The 26,088-nt window shown below is 41.5% G+C and overlaps 1 protein-coding gene across 5 annotated transcripts in view; it reads right to left on the reverse strand.

The window, feature by feature from the left end:
- The window catches only part of LOC308121096 (receptor-type tyrosine-protein phosphatase epsilon-like), a 52,188-nt gene that overhangs the window by 16,063 nt on the left and 10,037 nt on the right, over positions 1-26,088 (reverse strand). For all 5 annotated transcript variants that reach the window (XM_080482167.1, XM_080482165.1, XM_080482166.1 and 2 more), the window contains exon 2: positions 10,387-10,604. The gene's annotated coding sequence lies outside the window, so the exon portion shown is untranslated. The remainder of the gene's footprint in view (positions 1-10,386; positions 10,605-26,088) is intronic.

A 26,088-nucleotide genomic window follows, 5' to 3' on the forward strand; every position in this document is an offset into this window, starting at 1 on the left:
AGCTTTTGCACTTTCTGTTAATCAAAGACCAATATTTCCTGATGTGTCTCACTGAACTGCAATAAACATGTAAAAAAAAGTAAATTTTAGAAAAAGAAATTGTAATTTTGGACCATAACAATACAATAGAAACTGTTAAAACTACATCCATCTTATACACCATTTGATCCCATAAAGGGTGATGAAGGGCAAAATTTCCCATATTTTCAAATGAAACATAATTGTGAACAGCAGACACGCAGCAAATGAATGACAGTTTTTTTTACACTTTGACAGTAAAAGCTAGTAAAAGTCTGTGTGAGCCACTTGCTCTTTATAAACATTCTAATTAGTCTGCATTACATTATTGACGTTATTACAATAGTTTAACAGGAAAACACAGTTGTAAAGCTTTATTTGGTGTGCTGTTTTATTTGATGTTCTCTTTCATTTTAACTCAACTCCCCCACCCCACCACCCGACAGCACACATACCCCTCAGCTTTTATCGTTACGCACGCCATGATCATCGACTATGAACAGCAATAACCCACATTAGTTGTGCTCCCTGCATGAGTGACATTAAGATAAACAGCAATACCCACTGAGGACAGAGAGTAGGGCTGCACAGAGTGATGCAGTGATTAAAGCCTCACAGTGAGAAACTTCCCAGTCCAGGGTTGTGACGTCTGCATGTTCCCCCTTTGTGGAGGGAAGTTTTATCCAGATAGTCGGGTTTCCTCATATAGTCCAAAAAACATGTGTTTGAGTTAAACTGGTGGCAGAATTGTCTGTAATTGTCCGTTTCTGTGTTTGCCTTATGATGGACTGGAGATCTACGTACTCTATTTTAGCCCATGGTCCAGTGACTCCCGAGTTGAATAAAGCAGTATAAAAGATGGTTGAACACAGAGTGAAAAGGCTAAAAACACTGATCCATTTTCATCATTTCTGTTTAAAAATAAAAACAATAACAGTCTATTTTTTCTCGATAAATCTGATTATTCAATACCTTGTTTGGCAAACATTGTGTACAGCAGAAAGGTATGAATAAAGAATCATGTCACGATCCTGCTCCTAATCCTGTCACACTGAACAAGTCAACACTCGGCCACTGTTGTCTATTTGTTCAAACAAACCTCCAACACCTGGTGTGCAGTGTGTGAGTCACCACTGCATCGACACTGATTACAACCTGCCTCCTATGCATACCTGCACATCTCACAGCATGCAAACAGCAATGTGGACACAAACATCAGCATCTCGGAATATACGGACAGGCACAAGAGAATATAAGCAGGCCACTGCAAAGCTCCTTTCTATTTCTTTATATTCACATAAAAAGGCAATGCAGGCATACAGACTCTTGGTGAAGCTCGTCTCAAATCAAACAGGCTGATAAATGTTTCTCCTTGACGTGATTTGTTCTAAAGGAAGGCAGATTTCTCTCTGTGGACTCTGTTTGCCTGCTCCGTCATTCATATACTATAAGTTAAAAAAAACACACATAAGTGACATAATGACACCCTAGCAGCTCCCTACAATTGTCTCCCTAATGAGCCCCGCGCTCCTCACCGTCAGAAAGGACAAGCTTGTTACAATTACGAGATAAGACGGGGAAACGTGGCTGACTTTGCGTCTAACAGGAAATGCGGCGTTCCCTGTGCTGTCCGTTCCACTGAGTGTGCTTTCTCCGGGCACAGGGCCTCTCTGTCCCTTCAGATACATCAGCTGGGGAATTTAGAAAATGGGTTGTGGGTGTAGGGGCAATGCGACAGGGTGGGCAGGAGGCACATTGTGTCCTCACAGCAAAAAGATGTCAGACTGTTTACACTTTGGGCAACAAAGTTTTTATAACTAAAACCTGCAAGATGGCTTATTAAAAGGAAATATGGCAACATCATTTTTTTTTCATGCTAGAAGGTTTTAACTGTGTTCACAACACATTTTACTGAATCACTGATTTAAATGAATACATCCTGTATATCAGGCATCAAACAAAAGGCTAAAACTGGCCTATCACAGAGCCTAAAATTTAATAGAATTAAGCTGAGGTACAACTGAGGACAAATCAGCTTACTTTGCACTGTGCATGTTCGCGTGTGGTTTTCAACATCAGTGCTGAATATTGTGAGCAGAGCGCTCCCCCAGGCACATTATTTCAAGTTCACAAATGAACATCCCAGGACTCTTTTTTTTAATATGTTGTTTTTATTTGTCTTGGTGATACTAAAGCATGGAGTGTGAAGGAGACAGAGAGAGAAGCAACAAGTGAGGCATGCCTTTTATTTGAGCTTTGTTTACTATAGAGCAGAAATATGAAAATGCTCGAGTTGTGAGGAGAAAATGTGTGAGTAGGTGTATTGTATGTGCGATGTGTGACAACATCTTTTAATTTCAATAGTTGTATAATTTCCTGTTTGTCATTAAAAGTGTAATGTTGCATTCGATAATCATCCATCTTCTATATTGTTTTATTCAGGCGATACCCTGTAAGTAATTTAGACTCACCAATTAGACGCGCGCACACACACACACACACACACACACACACACACACACACACACACACACACACACACACACTATGAGGCCAGAGTGCCAGCTGCCACATTAATGTACAGCTTAGGTTGTATTATGAGAATTATAAAGCAATCATTTATATAAAAAAAAATTAATTGGTAGACTTCTTTGAATGAGATCCCCATGCAGTTACCATGAAAACTATTGTGCAGCCCTCTAGAGGAAAGCAACATGGAAACATCTTAAATGTTTGAATCTCGTTTTGACCACAGATTGGGTTCAGGAGGTTCGCACTTTCTATTGGAGGTCAGCCTCACACCACCTTTCAGAGTCTCTGTGCTATCAGACGTTGGGGAGCTGCAGTGTGCAAACCTGGACCGAGTTAGCTATTTAAAGGACAGTGCACTACATTCACAGCCTGGACTGAAGACACGGTGCTGGGATGTCCATCTGTTCACACAGATGTGCGACTGTCTCCCATAGAATGTGGCCTACTTGGTAACAGCGTTGATTCTTTCTGAATGTGTCCACAAATTCCCATGCACTCAAACCCAACCTTTTAGAACTGAGCCTATTTCTTAGGCTTCTGCTGAAAAGTCATACAAATAATAAGACTATATTTCTCTGTACCCTGCCTTCGCCCTCAGTTGCCCGGGATTGGCTCCAGTGCCCCACGACCATGAACGGGATAAAGCATTAAATAAGATGAATGGATATATCTCAGCAAGCACAAGGTCCATTGAGGTGTCAGAATAAACTGGTAGATTACTGGGATCTGAAATGTGGCAGGTGTCTTGATGAAATGGCTTTACATGGATTTTGGTAATTCATTTGTTTAGCGTTGACGGTGTATTCAGAGCATGTATAAAAAAACTTGTATATATTCTTACAGCCAAAGTTCCCCTATATATTTGGATGTTATAACATCAAAATGTCTTCACTGCATTGTTTTATGCTGTTGGTAGTAACTTCCCCATCTGCCCCTTGCTGGGGTCTTGTTTTAAAAGGCTTTAAACTTGAAAAATGTAGATTTGTGTAAATGTGTGCCTCCCAGTGTGTTCTCTTGAAAACCACAGCAGCAGCGCTTCAATCAGCAGAGCACCTGTTGGTTGTTGAACACGTCTGCTTTATTTATCACAGGAAGAACAATCCAAAAAAAAGAGAAAGAAACAGCATAAACGCATTCAATGAAAGCCTGAGAACCTCAAGTCAATGCATCCTTTTGTGTGAGTCAACAGCTCCTGAGGACCTCTGATATTTGATAAAAGAATGGAAATGATACATTAACATACCTGCAGACCGCATATGACTGTAATTTCAGTGACATTTTTTTAAATGTATAATTATAAACTTTGCAGCCCCTATGTAATAAACATGAGTGGAATTAAAGAGATAAATAGCAAATTGCTCTGAAGGATCCAGGGAAGATGATTAAAGATGACTATAATTAACATAAGTAGTTCAGCGTTGTGTCGCACTCTGCAGTATCTCACATCAACACTATCTATAGCTCCGTTTTACAGTAACAACTCCACCTCTGCAGCACAGCTTACTTCCCTATGTGGGTTCAACCCCCCTCCTGTGCTCCCAGCGTTGTCATTAATCAATTCCTGCCTCCTTCCCGGGGCGCCCAGACGCTGTGGCAGTGGTAATGACCTTGGGGACCCGCTGGCTTCAGTCCGCAGTGTCAGCCTTCAACCTCTATTGCAACAAAAGTAACATCTCCCATGGAGTAGAAGAACATTCAGATGTGCTCATGCACTTTACGACATTGGTTGCAGAAGAGAGACATTTACTGCACAGAAATACAGGGAACCCTCTGTTAGCCAATGCCAGAGGGGAGAAAATATTGTGGTTGGTTGCCAGGTTTAGGTGAAAACATGCTGTTGACTGAGATCTGGCAGCTTCTTCGTCTGACTTTTGAAAGCACCACCATCCAAACAGTTAAAATAAGAGCTTTTATTTGCTGTATGTTAGTTAAAAATAACAAAGTACAAGATCAGAAGCGATTATTCGTAATCCTCTTAAAACATTCCAGCCATAACTGTAACATTTGAGAGCAACTCACTTAGTGTACAAGTTAATGTTGTCTGCTTTTATTGTGTTTAGAGGCTACAGTCACACCCTGGTGATGGAAACCAAGAGCATAATTGGTAGTAAATATTTACTCCAGTCTGATGTCTGCTCTCACAAACACCACATCAGAAGTCCCACTCAGTCAACTTCTTGGAGCCTCATTAAATCTGCGTGTTTGCGTGTGTCAAACACATGCACCCTCAGCCACCCTTAATATTTTTATAAGGAGTCGGTAGGTGTTTTCTTTTTTTTTTTAGTTATTTCAGATCCACAGATTTGCATGTGTGCATGTGTGCATGTGTGCATAAACACAAGTTTTCACAAGCTGCCCACAGAAGTACACAAGCCAGTGTGAGGACCACCGTGCCAGAAGTGATTTCGCTTGGTGTCTCTCATCTAAAACATGCTGGGAGAGGGCAATCTCCCTGTGAGGGGCTCATCATGTCCTCCTTGCCCCTTACACCTCGCAACCTGACAGCGTTGAACACTGCAGCATCCATCTTTCTTTCACCCTGACACCTCTGGGATTTACCTCCTCCCCTCTTTCAATTATTCGGAGGCAGAGCAATTATTGCCTGGAATCCGAGCCGTCGATAGTCTGCGTTAATGCATTACAGCTGGGCAGAAAATGGTGACACCAGCTTTGTGACACTTCTCATTATCACACATGTAACTCCACTGTGAACAGGTATTAGTATAAAAGGTGTGTCGAGAGGAAGAGAGCAATACAGAGAGATATACAGACATGAGAAGTAATTATGTATTAATTTGGGAGTCCAACAGTTTGAAGGATTCTTACAGGAAGAGGGTCAAAATGTTAAATTAGCAGTTGATTCATGAGGTGGCCAATTGTAGAGTTATTGTTGAAGGCCTGAGGCTATACTAAACAGGCATTCTTGGAATGGTTGATGGAGAATTTGTTGTTTTGTGTCATGCTGTTGTCTAGTATAATCAGAGGTAGCAGTTGATTCGCATAGTTTAGCAGAAGGAAAACAACTTCCTTCTGTTAAATATAAAAAAGGACAATCAAGCAGTCTTTCTGGAGCTCACAGGATATGTTGTCAGGAAATATCTACGAGAACTATTTGCAAGTATCTGCCTTTGGCTGCATTACCCAAACAACAATATTAATTCCTGGGTAATTCTTTTTTCATTGCCATGCAATGCTTTATCTGGAGTTTGTGCAGCTCAGACAGTGAATAGATAGTTTAAGTGCAGCTAGTTCTTCTGATGCATTGCCCTTCCTTGGATGTATACAAGAAATCAGAGATCCTTTTTATTTAATTGAAAGATTGCAGCTAATTTTGGCTAACAACTATAATGTGATAAATGATATAGATGTCAATTTGATGGGTATAGGACCTCTTGAACAGACCATAAATTTGCTTTAGTGTTTAAGGGACAATATTAAAATAAAGTTGACTCAGTTATTATCTGCAAGTATGATTTCAGAGCACATTAAGACCCACTAGACAGTCTCTCCAGATGGCGTATGGCTCATATTTATGTTGTGTTATCCAGCAGAGAAATGACGGGCAATTGAGAAATCCTGCAGGACAAACCGGCCCACTTTAATCAAGTGATTCCGAATAAATTGCAGTGTCAGAGCCTGTAATGATGACAGTCCACAAAGCTTTTCTTCTGGTGAGAGATTGAAGGACACCCTCCAGTGAAGTGGGGGTGGGAGGGTCTTCCACAGCACCTCCATTTTCATACACAGCGGAGACAGATCCCCACGCTCCTTGGGGATCTGCTCAGGACGGACACGATCAACCCCCCCCAAAAAAATATCCTTTCATTACCAGAAAAAAGGAAGAGGAGGATGGTGAGAGAGAGGGCAGTGGTGGAGAAACAAGTGATAAGCGCCACTGCAGGAGAACAAAAAGCCACTTGATTCTGACAAAAGGAAAAGAGAGGAGGAGGAGGAGAGGAGGAAGGAGGAGATGAGAGACCAGGAGGGATGACTGAACGACCCATGCTGCGAGGATGAGAATCTGTCTCTGCTGCTCTGCAGAGATTGTACAGGCATGTCTGCTTGGTGCAGACACAAACTATAAAACCTTTCACTTTCAAGAGTCTTTAAAAGGGGATATGATGACTGTGTCGTCTAGTTCATAACGTGTCCCCAGACTGTCTGCATGGGGAAGCAGGGCTTTACTGTTACACAGTTCCAGTTGCCATAGCAAAAACCTTTACTTCAGGGGCTGTTATTCATCTTCTGCAATAACAGCCCTGGTGCTTCCCTCTCAAGTCCAAAGACAACAGGTATTATAAAAGCATTTCTCTCTGTGGCACTCATTGCTAGAGTGGGCAGTCCAGTAACAGAAGGGTTGGCGGTTCGAATCCCACTCTATCCAAGTCATTGTCATTGTGTCCTTGGGCAAGGCAATTTACACACATTGCCTTGTATGAATAGTGCATAAATGTTGGTTGTGATCGGAGGGGCCATAGGCGCGAAATGGCAGCCACGCAAAGTAGCTTACCATCACCGGTGAGAATGAATAATGGTTTCTGGATGCGGATTGAGTCGCCTCGAAAAAAGCACAATATATATCCAAGCCAGGGGTATCAAACTTGTTTTGGGACCACAAACAGTTTGATGTTGAATCTGACAGACTAGCAAGTAAAATAACCTAAAAATAACAACAATCCTAATGTTTCTATTTGTTGTAGAGCCAAGACATACAGGGAAAAAATGAAAAGGCTGTATTTAAATAGATATCTTTTTTTAAAAGAGATAAACATGTTTGCATTGTCAAAACAATAAATAGAAAATAAGAGCATTTCAAATTTGCCAGGTATTTTTGCATACTTTTTTGCATAATACACTGAAAATGTGGTTACGGCTCAAATTTCTATCGTGCTTACTTTTTCGTTACAACCACAAATGCAACAATTGACTTGCTTTGGATCATTATTTGGCACATCTGCAGAAAGACCTGAAATCATCACTGCCATACTGTTTCTCTTCAGGCCTTCAAGCCTTTTGCTTCTCAGGACACACAATTCCTGCAGCACTCAGCAGGCATGTTTGGTTTTTTTTGTTTTCTTTACAAATATGCCCTGACAGAATGAATTTGATGTAAATCCTACTTGGCTGCTAATAAAGACACTGCATCACTGAAATCTTGGTTTACCCTGCTTGAATTCTTGAAATATTACAGTTAATGTTTGACTACGTTGAACACTGGTGGCTAATTTTAGCTCCCATTATTCAAAAGATGCAGAAAGTGCAGATTCCTAAACGCTGGCCTTTCTCACGGGGGAAACTGGAAATGGAGGCACAGGCATTGTGTTCCTCGAACCCGATTGCTAACCTCGACTTAACACATTTGTCACAATCCTCTTTCACAGGATCACGGCCGGAGCACATTCTGAGCAGCACTTTGTTGATTAAGATTGTGTAACCCTGTTGTTCAGTCTCCGCCTGAATTCTATAGGAATATGAGTCATTTAATGGAGGCTTGGGCACCATAGTGAACCTCATTGTCCTCCCTTATAAGTAGGCTTGTTAAACCAATGGGAAACACACACATACGCACACACACTCACATACACAGTCCACACGAAGAGCAAATGACCAGCCATAGTCACAGGCCTCTTGTAGTGCTCACTTCCCTCTTGGATAAAGGAAGTGCAACTTCCAGCCCCTCTGACATAAGCTTTTTGAGGCGGGCTGTGATGGTGGGGTAGACCTTTTCCTTTCACTCATAACTCTTTATAGACACGCGGGAGCCAGGCAGGCCATCGGAAATTATGAATGCACACAGGAGCGGGTATAACCCACATGACATATCAATAAATCTCAGCCACTCACAATAAATCTCACTTTCATGTCACTCTTTTGATGCAGAGAATCATTCTGACAATGTACTGCAAATAAAGATAAAATCTTTTTGCACAAATTCTTTTTGAGCCAGGTCTTTTTTTTTTTCAGGAGTAAATAGAAATTTGAAGGTCAAAGAGCAGCAGGAGACTGCAGCACTACGTAATATAGAAAGACAATGAAGGAAGAAAAGCGCTCACAAAAGTTAGGAGTGCAGAACAACCTTGAAGCCAAAAAAAGTGTCCCTGCAGTATATAAAGAAAAAAAAATGTAATAATTCAAAACGTTCATTCGAAACACCAAGGTGTCCTCTCTCTGTTTCATTCAACTTGAACTCCATGAGAGCCTCAGATTCTCACAGCTGACATTTGCGATGCATGATTCTGGGTCACACTCCTAATAAAAGATACTGTATTTGCACATAGTTTTGTGAACGTGCAGGACTCTGTGTGTGTGTGTGTGTGTGTGTGTGTGTGTGTGTGTGTGTGTGTGTGTGTGTGTGTGTGTGTGTGTGTGTGTGTGTGTGTGTGTGTGTGTGTGTGTGTGTGTGTGTGTGTGTGTGTGTGTGGCTGTGTGTGTGGGTGTGTGTGTGTGTGTGTGTGTGTGTGTTTCTGCAGTGTAAGCACATGTTGTCCTCCATCTGCTGTTTGATAGAGACTGTTTCCTTTCCTGTGCAGCCAGCCAACCAGCCAGTCTTCCTGTACCACTCTGCTCCAGAGGGGAAACAGGAGCCCAGGACAGCCACACACACTCCCGACAAACACCCTGGATAAGATACGTACACATGAAACCACACACACAGCTGGACAGACCATGCCACACATTTTAACACGCACACAGATGGTCTCCCTTTTCTGTTTCCTTCTATATCTGACAATGGATTTATCTTTCTCCTCTTATACTCTGCTTCATGTTCCTTTTGTCCTTATTTTGTCACAGACACACACCTACACATGTCATTAAAAAGCCTACTAGAGACTAAAATACTCAAATCCAATGAGTCAAAATTTTTAATACAGGAAAGGATATGACATTGAGAGGTTTGTGCAGCTACAAAATCTTTAGAAAGTAAATTAAGTTCATGAAATTCCCTTTAGTCGTTGAGCACGGCTTGCATTAATGGAAAATAAATGTGTTGAATGAAGTAAACCATGTTTGTGAATGCGTAATTTAACACAAGCAGAAACAGTCTGACGACCTCAGTTGAAGACGGAGATTACATAATCCTGAACGAAAATAAGAGCTACTTTTTCCAAGAAAACAGGGATGGAAAAGTGGGGTTTTCTCATATTTTATATGTTTATAACATATGGTGGACAACTAACTGAGCCAGACAATCGTCAGCAACCGCAATGACTTGGTGGTCGTCTTGGTTGGATGAGAAATCAGCTACAGGTGCTGGACACTGTTGTTAACAAGCTATTCAAAGACCTGCTGCATTTCAAAGGCTGTAGATGACAGAGAGAATGATGTCCTATGGGACGAGGAGGCAGAACTGGAGCTCGCGCACGATGATGGCTGGAGCTTAACTAGAGCATGAGGAGATCTGTGTGAAGAATAGGCCGAGGACAACGGAGACCGTAGACTGCATATACAACTATATAATGAGGAGACATCTGACACCTTGGACAAAGTTTGGCAAAACATTAATAATGATGGATTCACATTCACCTCATCTCATTTAGTTCTGTAATCACACCTAAAGCAATGAAGCAGAATATTCAAATGTCCAAAAATCTTTTCATGAACAACAATTAGGAGCGTCATGAGAGCAGTCCATTTCTTTCAGCTATAGCAATCTAATCTAAATATGACAGGGAAAAAGTGACTTGGTGACGCGTTTCAGTCATATCTACAGATTAACTACTCAATCCACTTGAAATGTCTCCAGTTAACCCTCATTAAATATTTACATTTTCAGGAAAAGAAAAAATAACAATTGTATTCATATATGTATGCAATGCAACCAGTTTGTTTTCTTACCTGGATGAGGGTTGATTCAATGTATGCTGATTCTCAGATCCATAATAGCAGGTCACATGGCTCTGACGGAGTCGAGTGGTCACATTGTTGTCACCGTCTTCAAACAGAGGTTGGAGGTGCTGGATAGTGATACGGGGCTGCTCACGATTCCTGGATCCAGTCGTTGCTCCTCAGCTCACCTCCACCGGTTTATCAAGCTGAGGTGCGGCACTGAATGTCTGCGAAGGACAGAGGACCCGTTAAACAAATTAACAACACAACAACGGCGGACAGATGTGGAGAATACGGATGCTGGAGAAGGTGTGAAGCAGAAACACTATGTGAAAAGAGAAGTAGATACCACAGGAGGTGGCTGTTAAGTAATGAGACCCTGGAGCATTATGAAACGGCAAATACACCATCTATGAGTTGCCCTTCATGCATAATGATGCTATTGAGCTTTCAGGGGAATTCAAAAGAAAGTATGAACACTTTTTCTCGTGAGTAAAGTAGATGGCACAAAGTCAAAGAACGCTCCCCTGGGTGGCTCCACAAAATGTAGCCATGCTGAAGGAGAGACTTTCACAAGTTCACCCAGTTCATTTTAGCTTTTTACACTTTGTTTCTGTAATGCAGATGAGCCTTCCTAATCAAGCACATACTCAATCTTTGTGTGCATCACTTGGTATTCAGAAGAGAATCATTTGCAAACCCCCCCCAAAAAAAGAGACGTTCCCCTGATTTCTAAATCTGATTTAGAGCCATGTTAAAAAGGAAGCCTCTCACATCGCTAAACATGAACAATTGAAGAAAAAACTCATTCACTCCAGTCAGTGGGTGTGATAAAATACTGCTACATCTGGAGCGTACACTGAGGTTGCAGTTCAGCAACAGGGTAACCAAACATGAGGATATGGGGGAGGAGAGCTTGTGGAAAGGAAAACGGGGACAAGGAGCACAATTAATCTACCTGGAAATGCTGAGCAGCCAAATAATCCGGGACGTTTGTTTCTTCATGCAGAAACCTTGTAAATCCTAAATTTTCTTTGAACGGCACGGTTCAAACTTTGCTGATTATTGTGAGACAATATCTGCTTGATATTTCTGTCTATTTATTTTATTCCTTCACAGTAGAGGGGGCAGCCCTAATTGAAACTTTGTGTAGAGGAGACAACGAAGCATCATATACATTTGCCAATTAATGAAGACTTGGGGAAACGTGAGGCTGAGTCGTCAGATATTTGCAGTATTTCTTTAGTAAGAATAAAAGAAGGAATTTTAAGTAAAAATATTCCCAAAGAAATATTATTGGGAGAAGTATTTGTCCCATATCAAGAGATGATTGAACAACTTGCCCATAAGCTCAAGATGTAATTCGTGGGGCCTCTCAGTTCTTGACAATAAATCAGGAAATACAATCAAACACAAAACTCCATGCTCAAAGTCTCCATTTTCTGCTTTGCAACTTTTTCCATTTTTGGAGACACAAGGTTTTCACTTGACAGCGATGGGGAGCATGGCGAGTGGTTGCTATGGTGACTCTGGTCTAACCCAGCTAAGGGAAGGTGTGGAGGGAGATGGGTGGGGTGGGGGTAGGGGGTGGTGGTCGCTCTGCCTCTCTTTCACTGTGCCTTGTCTCATTTTCTAGCTTGTAATGCTAAACTAATGGACACATCTCCCGCATCCCTCCTCATCTCCTCCCCTTTATTGCCAGGAGCTCAATGAAAAACAGGCTGTCAACGTTTGCTCTGTGACATCCTGGTAAATAAGATGTTGTGCATGAGGATTTACACGAGAGGGGAATTATGCAAATGATGGTTAATGAATCCAGACTCGGGCAGCGAGGCAGTTAAATGGACGGACCAAAACAGAAATCATGACATTGTTAATATTGCATGATTTAGTTGAACCTAAATTCCTTGAAAGCGCTGCACAGGAGTATTTAGAATCGCATATCATCTCAAAGGTCATAAATAACTAATACAAGGGCCTGACAGTGTGGAGTCAGATCAACCAAACTCCTGAATAATAGAAGAACCTTCCTGTAATGCAATCAGATGCAGCGCAACATCAGAGAGGAAGAGTGCAACAAACCAAAGCCGCTCAGTGCAGGTTAGAAATCATTTGTGCAATATGAAATATGAAAACTTTAAAAAGTAAGAAAAGGGTCAAACACCTTTATTATATTCAGTCAAATAAAAAGAAAATAGCTTACTCGGTTATCCTTTTGTCCTCTTCAGTAAAAAAGCAAACATGGCCATTTGAGTTTATAACAACACTTAGGGTGCCCTCAGTACTTCATTTTAATTCATTTCCAAGTTCTGGCTAGGCATTTCCTTATGGCTGAATGGTACCGTTTAAAGCTCTGTCATAACAGTTTGTGGTAAATACGGCAGCTAATCTTTACTGTCCAAGGCTTTCAGTATTTCACTTCCTCACAGTCATACGATTACCACGGCACATGTAATAAATATTGGTGTTTACACCAGGCCCATATTACTTGAGTTTTGTTGCACGTCTGTGTACAACTTCACCACCACAATGTGTACAGATCAAGAGAGAAACACAATAGAGGTAGTATTCATTCTAAACTTCATACAGGCTGTGATAAATTACTAATAAACTTGAATGTTTGCTAACTTGGATAAAATGTAAGTTGCATTCACCACTTCAGGCAAATATTTGCTGCCATGCAAAATGCTCGACCTCTATTTGGAGAAAATCAGGGTTCAGTGTCTTGCTCAAGGACACTTTGACATATGGACAACGCAACAACCGTGTGACTGGATGACAACCGGTTCTACCAACTGAGCCACAGTTGCTCTCTTAAATTGCTTCCTGGTGCAACAAAAAAAAATGAAAAGTTGAAAAACCCTTTCAATGGTGCAGACTGAGATTTGCAGGAAGGATTGGAGAACCTCCACCTCTGGTGAATTGGTTTTGTTGCGCAAAAAACCCCCCCAAAAAAACAATAATCTTGATTTAAGCTGGAACCTAAAGTTGGTAGCCCTGATCTCAACTCAGGTTGAGAAAATTCTTGACATGTTGCAACATCATAAAGGCAATGCTGGTTGTATAACTATTCACAACTTATCTGTAACCGATTGGGCAAATTTATATCCTTGACATTCTTGACATAAACTCATGATACCAAAGTGAACAACACAAGCGCATTTTATAATATGTGGACATCTAATACGATTCTCTGCATGCAGACGTACACACACTTGCCTGTCTTTTACTCATTCACATCTCCGGGGTCGTGGTCAATCGGATTAGAGCGTCACACTGAGATCTCTGTGAGCCCCAACACAAATCCATTTATAGATAAGCTTGGAGGGCAAAACACACACACACACACACACACACACACACACACACACACACACAAACACACACACACACACACACACACACACACACACACACACACACACACACACACACACACACACACACACACACACACACACACACACACACACACACACACACAGATCCAGGATGAGAGAGATGTTTCTTCACCCACTGAGTCGCTATCGGGTCCGAGCATCAGTCTGGCACAACGATGTTTACAGACGTTCACTCTGACCTGCCACCGTGTGTCACTTCCAACCACACAAGGCCTCCATCAACAGTTCAGATTCTCCCCAAGTCTCAATACAAATCCAAGAAGCTGTGAGATGTATTACCAGGGTAAGGAAATGGGAAAGGATGCCTCAAGCTCTCTGTCCATGTTCTTTTCTTTCTTTCTTTCTTTTTGTTTCAGACGCCTCTAACAACCACTTTGAAAAAACATCAGACTGAGCCACTGATTACAATGCAATCTGTGATGAAGGGCTGCACTTACCAAAGGACCATGTATGGTAACTTCCACTTCCTGCTTCTTCCAAATGAACTCTTAAACATGTGGAATGTCAGTTACATACACATTCAGACCTGCATCATCGTGGTTCTAGACTTTGACGTAATGTCTTTTGCTTTAAAGAACTTGATATACAATAACGCCATTGTTTATAATGCAGTGCACAATGCACTCATTTTAACAGAATTTTTGAATTTTGCACTTAATGCGATAAACTTAATGCATCTAAAAATAACAGAAACATTGTGTTTTGGTCCGTTGCTTTTGCATCTCTTACTCCATGTCAATGTATTGTCTTGATGTGTGATTGTGTGCATGACTTTCAGTATTTCATTTTTTTTAAATTTAATTTAGATATTTAAAATGTTTTTATTATTATTCCCATGTCAGAAGAGAATCCCACATTCAATCTCATTGTAAGCTTTTTTTTTTTACTATGACAATAAGGGATATCATAAACGAATGCTGGTGACGCAGTGTGGATAAACTCCAAATGCTACAAAATTGCTCATATGTGTGAATGTGAATGTGTGTCGCTCTGTGCCTGCTCTGTGACAGACTGGATTTCCAATAGTCCAGCAACCTGCAACCTTAAGTTGGATAAAGTGATAACGAAGAAGGACGGTTCTCACTTTAGTTCTCCACTCAATCGCATGTAGGCTATGTTTTATAGAAATTTAGTGAGAGATCGATCCCCTTTAGATAATTCTGTAAATTGCATAATAATAGTAAAATATGAGTGTTTTGGGGCGGTTTCACTTAATTCAACATATGTAAATATATGTATTATGGTTATAGAGGAAAAAACAAGCAAAATAAGAAGAAAAGCAGTAGATTTAAAATATCATTCAGTGATACAACTGGGTTGAAATTTATTTCATGACATGATTTTCATGCACTTCAATGGATGTTAAACAGGTTCCGTCTCACGGCAAAAGACTAAAACAATTGATACCTACAGATCACATTTGTTTAAAAGAAAAGAAAGGACCTTTTGATATGAATATTTAATGAAAGCTGTAAAATGAAAACTAATTAGACGTACAGCACTAAGCCGTGCGATATTAGTTTATGATAAAACTTTAATTAGAAGAGAAGAGCAATACTCGAGTTTCTGCTTTACCAAGTTGGTGTCAGAGAGATGCAAAAGCATGAGGACACACATTGTGATTAATGATGTTTACAGCCACAGTGGAAAAAGGCAAAAATCAGGCCCAAGATGAAAAGTTCAGCTGCAGAAATGATAATAAATGGCACTGCAGGAAACAGATGCATGGGTGCGTACGTTCCACTTCTGCGATCACATGTGAATAGAGCTGTGTCTCTGATGAGCTACCTGCACATCGTAGGTTTAATGTTCCGGAGAGAAAGGACAGACAGCGAGAAAAAGAATAATCTTGTTAAGCGGAGACTCCCTCGCTCGTCCACCTCTCTCCTGAACTCACCGATGTATCTTGGCATCCAGGTCCACCATGCACCATCGAGTGGCTCATAGCCAAAGCAAACAGGATGTGAGTGTGATAATATCATATACCAGCTCCCCCAATCTGACAAATTTCAAAATCTGTGTTATAATCAAGTGTCTGGAAATGTCCTCAAGGGCCAGAGCAGGACTAAATAACTTTACAGACTGTGTGTGTGAGACAGATTACATCAATACTGTTGTTTATGTAGTGGGCAGCTAAACGAGAACCCTGATTTAATACTCGCCTGCGGCTCCTTCGGATCAATAACCGAAGATTAATGGAAGAAACTTATGAATTGAAAAAAATAAATAAATAAATGGCATCATGAACATGAGTGAAAAATAGCAGCTGAGGTCGAGTGGCTCCCAGCTGCTTTGAAAATATATGTATGTGCCAGAACTGTGTGATATGAGTTAAACATGCAATAAGCCATAATGTTGTTCAATATTTTGATATGACACACACTCTTTTAAAATTTATTTTGATCACGTGTGTCTGTAGTTCCCATCAGCAGCGAGTCACAAGAGGAGCAGTTAGACTGGTTTTAGTCATTTTTTCCGGGATTTGTTTGCTTCTGAATTTAAGCGTGTTGCCATTCAGTCTTTTCCCATATGTATATTGTTAATGCTGATATCAAAGTGGTATATTTTGCAAACTTAAGAGACGTTCTGATCAGAATTCAGTATCTTGATGTTGACCGATGCCATGGAAATCAAATAATCATCCACCTGAAGCATCTTAACAACTTTTGATGTGTAACCATTAATAATACAACAACGTTCTATGTTCGAAAGGCGGTGACATTTGATGTTTTACTGCTAAAAGGAAAAAATGTTGTAAATATTTGTACAGGTACTGTTTTCTCATTTGTATATTTTAGCAAAGATCCTAACACTTTCTGCACTTTCTACCAACATCACATACAGCTGATGCTACAAAAATCTACACAGAACAATTTAGATTTATAAGGAAAATTATAACATTTGCAGCAGAAAACAGCAGCAGGAGAACAGCGAGCTGGCCGTGGCTCATTGAGTGTGCAGTTATATCTGCAAAGATAATGTTGTCTTATACACTTATATGACTCATGTATGATTTGTTCCTCTCCATGTTGCATTTTTTTTCAGGTTATGGTCTAGAAAATACAGTTTAGATGATGTGTATGCGGTTGTACTTTTCTTCGTGTTGTGACTTTTCTAACATCTTTTTGAAATTTATGAGGCGTTACCTTGTTTCAGTATCAGAATGTATTGGTATGAAATTAATATTGAACCATGTACTGTGATACCATTACTGTCATTGTGAACAAGTTTATGTTTATTATTTAATCCCAGTTGCTTTTTCGTAATGTATCAATTCTTTCTAACAAAGCTACTCTCTCTGTAAAAATACTTTCAATTCTTTGTCAGTTTCATCTCTGAAAAAGATCTGTGAGCAAAACTGAGTCTCTCAATCAATAATGTTTAGCGTGTGTGTGTGGGACTCCACATTCTTCATTTATTCGTGCCACCTACACACTTCACTGAGTGCATTAAATCACGAGGTTTAACAACAATTTGAAAAAAGATCTGTCTGAACTGGCTGTGGATTGAATTAGTCCAAAGGTTTACAACTAGCCAGAGGCCCGAAGAAGGCCTCAATTCATTATGAGTGAGACACGAAAAACACACAACATTCAGCTTTCAATCCAGCTATCTGATACACATCCCCTCAGTGGTGGTGTCTGTCTTTGCTTCCTGCTCTCACATCCTTTTCCCAAAGCTTTTTGTCCCTGGCGTCTGGGAGCAGTTCAAGACAGAGCGGGGTTAGGATTAAACAAGTCCCCAGCCAAGGATTCCCTGCTACATTTCAACATCTCCAATCCCATGTGGTAAATATTCATGGCGGCAAAATTGTGCTATTCCAGGACAGCGAGGGGTGAAACAAACACGTTCCCTCACACAGGCATTTACAAACTGTCTTCTAATACGTGCACAAAGACACGGCGCACATACGAACTGACATTAATGGGCATGTAAAACATGTACACCCACACAAAAGGGGAAAAGAAGCCCTGTGGATTTCTCGAGCTATCTGTGTGCATATCCAGCCCAAGGCAACGCGTCTCGTCTGTCTGCACAACCTTGTCTGGGAACGGAGAGGCTTCTTCACACATTGGAGAGAAAGTCATGAAACGCCTCCACTTCTTTCACGAGGCATCTGCCAAAGTAGGAGCCACAGTGAGAAATGTGAACACGGATCTCGCTGTGAGCTAACAATGCTCTTTTTAGGAACGGGGAGTGTTTATCCACGCGGGAAGGGTGAGGAATCGGCTGGCTTAGTGGATAATTAACACATATGCATCGACGGCATGGGTGTGAACTGTTGTCACTGTGGAACGTGACATATTGAAAACTTCGGCATAACTCTTCCTCTTTGTTTGCTGGTGGGGGGGGGGGTCTCCTTCTCCCCCTCTCTCTCATTCTCTCTCTGGCAATGTAACATCTCTGTCACTGTATGAAGCTGACTCAGAAAACAGGCTGTCCACAAGCAGGAAGAGGAACAGTTGAGGTCATATCCTGTGTGTGAGCTGTGTGTTTTACAGCCAAATGTGGGGGTATAAAATTAGCTGGACTGTGAGAACTAGAAAGAGAGACAGGGGGTTGGTGGGGGGGTGTTCAGTCAGACTACACAAAAGAATACAGGAGAAGGGGGAAAAGAACCATAATTTGAGCTGAAAGTCTCTGTGTCAAGTGTGACAACTCTGGCTCCGCTAACGCACATGTCATCCTTTGCTCAGTGCTGGCTCAGCTGTGAGGCATGTTAAGCCAGATTAGGAAACACAGTGATAGAGGAAAGCGGCATATTTGTGAGAAATGACCGAGAACATGCACATGTGGGTGAGACTCGCATTCGTAAGCCAAGTATTAGTTTTCTAGAATGATTCATTCTGCAATAAAGTTTAACATAAAGTATAATGAGAAAAGAGTCCACAGCCATGGTTACACATGGGTTCTAACGACTGGCATGGCTTTGAGTTAAAAAAAGAGACATGAAAAGTATATACATTAATGTAATTGATCACTCTCACCATACAGGAAAAATATACCCGGTTTGATTCTGGGCTCTGGGGACTTCCTGCATGAAGCTCGCATTGTGCATGTGTAGGTTTTCTCCAAGCCCTCTGGTTTCCTCCCACAGTCCAAAAACATGCATGTGAGGTCAAATGATGATTAAAGACGTGAAATGCATGTGTGTGATTGCATATTCATTAGAGAATTGTAATTAAATAACCAAATTGTATCATAAAAATACTGCTCGTATGCACAATAATATAGAGCTATTCGACTGTGGTGGGTGATTACGCTGGACTGTTGTGTTTTTTCAGTCTGGACAGCTGGACACCCCAACAACTGCCCTGCACAAAGTCTGCTTGGGACCGGAAGTGAAAGCTCATAGGAAGAACGCCCTGTGAACCTAAATCAACAGGAAAAGGATGATTTACAGGGTAACGTCCACTGTGCAGAGGAGCAGTGACAAACCACGCCTGAAATAAAAGTCCTCCAACCTCTTTGTATTTTTTCTTCAAAGGCATTACTTCAGCTGATCAGAGGGGACGGCTGTGTGAATGAGTAAATACTGCAATCTAGTCATCAGACAGAGGGAAACATGCATCCCCCACCCTACTCTGCCTTCCAGGAAGCCCCCATGTAAATACTCTGTAAATACTCTGCAGTACGAGCCACTGACATGTAATGTGAAACATACTGGAAGTTCATGGCTGCAGCTTGAAGGGCAAACAGATCACATTTCCAGAGCTGGAGGCACAATTTTGATATTTGTATGAAAAAAAAAATAATCAAAGACAGGATAGAATTTCACAAAGTGGCCTTCAGACGTCAGGGTTTTACTTTTAACATGCCACACTTCAAATAGCAAATTAATTAATTGTCTTGGATCACAAATTATTCAGCGGTTTAAATTACTGATGCTCAAACCGTGATGTGCTGTTTCAATCTGATTCCCCTACCTGTGTTACAGTGACCCAGAGGGAGGTCAGAGGCTGAAGCCATGCTGCGTGACCCGATCTTTAACAGGTAACAGGAAATTGGCCATTCAGCACATCATCTGCAGGAGCAGCCCCAGCAAGCCAAAGGACTGATAGATGGCAAGTCACACTAGAACTGCGACACCATTGATTTCCTCCTCATGCAGCCAGGGACTGCTGATTCAAGATAATGTTACATTTTTAAAGGCTTCGCTGTGATATTGTTCCGATAAATTCTGCAGACGAAACTGATAAAACGAGCACAGGCGAGACTGACAGGTGAGATATATTTCCATGGAGCAGATTTATTATATGCACAACACGTGTCTATTTGTTTTACAGTCTACTGTTAAACATGTGCCTTCAGTTATGGTGTGATATTACACTTTTAAATAGAGTATTACCTAAGCTGCAGAATATCAGCAGCTCCATGGAAATGAATATTTGTCTTGCTGACTGTTGCATCCTGTATATTCAAAGCACATCTTTGATATGTCGCAGTATTTACTATATCAGATATCCTGGTGATTTATTCCCTGTTTGCATGACTACGATTATATAGAAACAGCTTTGCATTTATATTTCAAATTTTTTTTTATTGTCAGATGGTTTGAAAACGATTGCCATATACACAGAAAGAGGAAAAAGGCCGCAAATCACGCTTTTTGACGTATGATCGCCCACACATGCATACAGAGAGCAGTACAATGTAAACATTGAAGCGCCTTTCCAAGTCATAAACACCCGCTCAATATTGACGTATTAAAAAAAATGCAGTTGGAGGAATGCAGTGAAATGAAGAGGAGTGCGTTGTGAAAATGTTGCACAAGCCATTTTCAAAAAGTTCCCTTTTCAGTGGTTACCAAGGCCACTGTTAAATAAATAAACAGAGAAAACTTTTCATTTTCACTTGGAAACAGGGCCTTAAGCTCAGTCATTTAGTTGTTAACCTCCCCTCACACCAAACTTAAAGAATCTTCCTGCTAAAGCAACGTATTATCCTATGAGATTTGCAAACAGTAAATATCAGTGATGTATCAGTAATCTTTCATTACTTACTACTCTACAAGAATATTCAACTTATCACAAATCCCTTCCTCAATGTAGAAATGACAAAAAACAACAACAAAACAGCTCAGACAATGTGGAATGTTCAAAAACATAATCTGTAGTTGTTTATATACTTATTTTGTTTCTTTTGCATATTTATGTAAATTTTTATAAATTTTTATATGATTTGGTTTTTGCATAACTGCGTCTACCATCAATTGTGATCCATAATATATTGCTGCCCCCCCCCCCCAGTTTCCATTGGTCCTGGTACATGGACAATGTGCCACTGCCACACATGCACTCTACAAACAGATTGGTTACCTTCTGACAACAACAAAATGAGCTTTTTTTATTTGGTGTATTTTTCTGAACAATAAAAGCCATGAAGAGAAAATGGTGAGTGTGTGTGTGTGTGTGTGTGTGTGTGTGTGTGTGTGTGTGTGTGTGTGTGTGTGTGTGTGTGTGTGTGTGTGTGTGTGTGTGTGTGTGTGTGTGTGTGTGTGTGTGTGTGTGTGTGTGTGTGTGTGTGTGTGTGTGTGTGGCTGCTCAGAGAGAACAGTACCAAGGGTGGAACAATACATAGTGTGGATTACATTTGTAGCACGTGGACAACAGTACATTTAGAGTCCCGGCACAGGCCTTAGATTTTGTCTGTGACGTACAGTATCTGTGTTTTCTTCTTGGTCTATTTTGTGATTAACTGTGGAAGGACGTCTTCATGGAAGATTTCTGAAAACATACCAGTGGTTGGACCAGGACTTTGTGCTTATTCTCAGCTAGTATTAGTCTTGGCTTTATTAAGGGGCTGTTAGGGTGAAGGCTTGTCATGCTACCTGTCATGGGGATTACTGTCGTGGATCCATGTAAAGAGCTGTAAACAAAAGGCCCACGTGCGCATCTCTGAGAATAGGAGATAAGAAAGTGTAGGAGGGGTTTGGTTGAAGGGGGTGTTGAGGGGGTTTCTGATCATTGTGCCAAGCCAGCAGCTGTGTGATGGATTTCACACATCTTCTCTTCCATCTCTGCATCCCTTTGTGATGAACAAAGAGTAAAAGGAGCTCCTTCTGAGTGCACGCTGTGTGGAGGATCACCATTTTTGCCATTCATGTTATTTGCCGTCGCTGCACGCCATGCATGGATGAGCAAACACACCCCATGGTCCTTCAGCACGCAATTATAGCATTTGTAGGAGACATGACTCTCAGGAAAAAGATATTTTCAGGAATGAAAGGAAAAACCAAATGGACAAAAACAATTCTCATTTGCTGTCAGAAAAGCTGCTTGAATTTACAGCGACACTGTGGATATCTCAAACATGCAGCCACACGATAGGGCTGCTGTGTGTGTGTGTGTGTGTGTGTGTGTGTGTGTGTGTGTGTGTGTGTGTGTGTGTGTGTGTGTGTGTGTGTGTGTGTGTGTGTGTGTGTGTGTGTGTGTGTGTGTGTGTTGGTATCAGCAAGTGCAGCATCTTGGCTACACAGCACACAAAATCTGAACAGGATATTGCATCCCTCATGACATAAGCCGAAAACAGCCCCCTTCAATTTTTAAATCCCTGGCATTACACAAGCAAATAACAACAGATATGCCATGTCAGCCTCTCCAGAGGGTCAAAAATGTGCAGATTAGACTGTCATTAATACTGAATCTGGATTATAGCAATCCTGAGGCTGCTCTATAGTGGCAGATTACTTCTATTCCAGCCACGGCAATGCAAGACAATGGCACTTTTTGTTTCCCCGAGAACTGACAGTACCGCACAGCAAACAAAGACGGACTCATTTCTAATAGGGTCAGGAATGATTAGAGCTCTGGCAGCACACAGAAACCCAAGATCCTGCGAATCCCCCAGAATCAGACTGGATTTGGCCGACTATGACATCACCATTGCCAATTAGCATAGTTATCTGTTGTGAAAGGGTTAATCTGGGGATCCACACGTCAGACTAAACGTTTTGGAGATATTTCTTTGTTACTACTGTTCCGTATTTACTTTAATTCACTATCTAACAGAGTTCAATCTTTGCAGGAGGAGTTAACAATGACAACAATGGCGCTCAGCAGTCGAGACATCCGCAGCCTATCCAGCCATCGTGCTTTAGATGCATAATTTATTACCCTCCCACAAAAAAAGTCTCAGATTTTACACAGAGACCTCTGAAACTGAACCAGTTTTATGCACCAAAGCAGGCCAGACTGTCGAATTGGCAGGAGAGCTGTTTATGCTTCACTCTGACTTCATTTCAAATTCAAGCCAGTGTTAAATTGCACTGAAAGATGGGAAAGAAGAAGGAAGGAGTGGAAAAATTAATCTGATTAGATTAAATAAGTAGTTGTCATTCATTCATCTTCTGTCATTGACAATAGAATGTGCTGATATTTCAAGGGATAGGAATATCAGTGAGAGTTACCATCAATAAGACGTGAAGACAGGAAATCCTGAAGCCTGAGGGGGCGGAGGGGAGGTGAGAAAAACTCAACCAGATAGAGAAAGAGACAGAAGGAAAGAGAGAGGGAATACAGATCAGCCAGTGTGACCTGTCCTTGCCCCACAAAAACAAATGACATCAGAGTAGCTGCCAATCAGCTGATGTGACTCAGAGAGTCGCTGCAAGGCTGTTCGAAGCCGCGCAGCTTTTTCTGACACTTCTCCACAAACACTATCACAGGAGGGAAAGCGCTTCTCTGCAATCACTCTGCGGGTAAATGCACCCAAACATAAGCTGTAGTTTTACCAAATCAACGATAACATCCTTCAATCTGACAGATGCTGACGGTTTGAGCAAACAAACAAAGCACAGCCTATTATTCTTCATGTAGAACGATCGCTTCAGGAAAGTGAATCTGCAAGACGCCGCTAATTAAATCCCAGACACATTAAAAGGAATGAATTCTGGAAAATGCAAACGGGATAACTCTGGTTGATTTGGTTTGCTCCGACGAGCCTAATTAGAAGATTCTTTACTGACAATGCAGGTGCAAACGGCGGCGCTACAGACGCTCCCACCGGCTGTCGGTTCAAAGCCAACAGCCTCATCACCTCATCACCTCCTCATTGACTGGAACAAGTGCTTCTTATTAGACAACAATAAGGAGAGACCTGCCTTTTGTTTACCTCCGTTACAAATCAGGCCGTCAGTCTTTCAAAAAAAAAAAAGAAACGGTTAGTGCTCCGGCCTCACAAAGAGAATGTCATACTGGCCTTTCTGTGTGGAGTCTGCATGTTCTGCATGAGTCTTCTCCAGGTACAGGAAATCACAAAATGACAGTTATCTAGAGCAGTGATTCCCAACTAGAGTGCACCAAAGATTCATGATTAGGCTTAGGAGTATAACAATATTTTATGTCTTCAGTATAGCTGACATTGCCAATTAATTATTTCATGTCACATAAATATTATGTTAAATTGTTACAATAAAACTGTATGATTTATTTTCAAATATACAAAAAATACCCCCAGAAAACATCCCGCCTGCAGCATGTGAATGGAAGCGTCCGGGAAAAGAGGAAGATAAATCCATCAAAAAGAAAGAGGGTGCACCAAGAGAGTTATGTAAAATTACAGAACAAAGAAGAAATAGATGGACACAAGCAGCTTTAATGCCGACCGCAGGTTTACTCACATCACATTAAGTAAGAGTTCAAACTGAACACCAGGAATGTATTGTGGGGAGAAAAGTGTTTTCACATCCATCATCTGTGACATTTTAGCTGACATGCCCCAAAGACATGAAAAGTACGAGAGAAATTACATTTACAAATATCAAATGTGGTTAAAAATAAATAAATACAAAGTGCTTGCATATACCCAGCAAACATTTTGCTTCATGCTAACTGTAAATTACTGAAATTACTGGTTGTCAGCTGTGTTTCTTGGTGAGGGGAAATATAGTGAGAGAGTAGGTTTTCATCTGCTCTGTGCCACTGTGTACTCTCCACCAAAAATAAATCCAGACAGATTGGCTGATAACCCAAATCTATCCACGCTGGCATATATGCGTTGATGGCAAACACTGTATTTTAAGAGAAAAGAGCCAAACAGCCAGCTTCCCCTACCACCATCACCCCAGCAGGATCTGAAGGGAACCTAATTGGACACATGCAAATGAAAGATGTGTTAAAAAATTCCTCTTCATCACATGGGGGGGGGGGGGGGGGGGGGGGAGTTGGCACTTTGCTTCCATAGCCTGGATTTCATATTTCCCAGTTGAGTATTGTGGTTGTAGTTTGAACTGAAATATACATCCACCCCCTATTTTTTCTCTCTCCCTCTTTCACTTCATTTTCCCTTCCCAGCTCACACCCAACCCCCATGCATATTTTGACAATAACCAATTACAGGCACAGGAATGCAGAGTGTAATGTGTGGCCTGGAGCAACCTGGATTTTATATCAGCCTGATATGATAGTAACAGCATGGTTGGGGAAGCTATAAAAACAACCGTCTGCGTCAACTCTCCCACATTCTTTCGGAGCGCATGGAAAGCGACATCCACGGTGGCAGCCAGAAGTATCCAGCTACCGCGGGCGGGCTAATGAAAACAATCAAGCAGAAACGTGGTAGGTCGGGCTGGTTTCAGGACGGCACTGAAGAACCAAGAACTCACTGGAGTTAGAAACTGCGCGCCGCTCAGGCTGAGCGTAATGAAAATGGACTCCAACTAGTCCGCACTAATGGGTTTTTGCCATGAAGCTGAAGGCATCTCCCTGGCTAACTAAGCGGCTAACTAGTCCCCTGCTGTGGCCCAGCTGCTGAATGTGATAGTACAGTAATGAATTGGTGGCAGGACAGGGCCTTTTATTTATCTCCTGCTGTACTCCAGCCAAGCCGGATTGGAATCGCTGAAGGCTTGGAGCACTGCGTCTACGTGTCAGATCTGGTTTAAAATGCTGCCGAGGACACAGCAGACGCAACATTCGCCTCATATCAAGGAAACGACAGCCAATAGACACAAAGCAGGTCTCTGTTTTTGGGGCAAAGATCCCAGCTTGCGGCCCGTTCAAGAAAAAGTCAAGCTGTACGAGTATCTACTATCTTTTCCATCACACACTAGTTCATCTCAGGCGGGCATAAAAGACTGCAAATGAGGGAGTGCCTTAGTGTGTTGAGAGCACAAGGCGTTTTCCCTCTCCAGGGAGGACAGATCTGATGATCAAATCCTTTCCTGTCTCCTGGCTGAGCCCCTCGCGCTCCACAGCAAACAGAGTATCTTTTTCAGCCTGTAATGTCAGTCATGTGTCACAATCCACTGCCCAGCCGTTCTGATAAAAGCCTGAACATGTCCCGCATGACAAATCACCTACAAAAAGTT

The sequence above is a fragment of the Lipophrys pholis genome (assembly GCF_963383615.2).
Source record: "Lipophrys pholis genome assembly, chromosome: 1".
NCBI lineage: Eukaryota > Metazoa > Chordata > Actinopteri > Blenniiformes > Blenniidae > Lipophrys > Lipophrys pholis.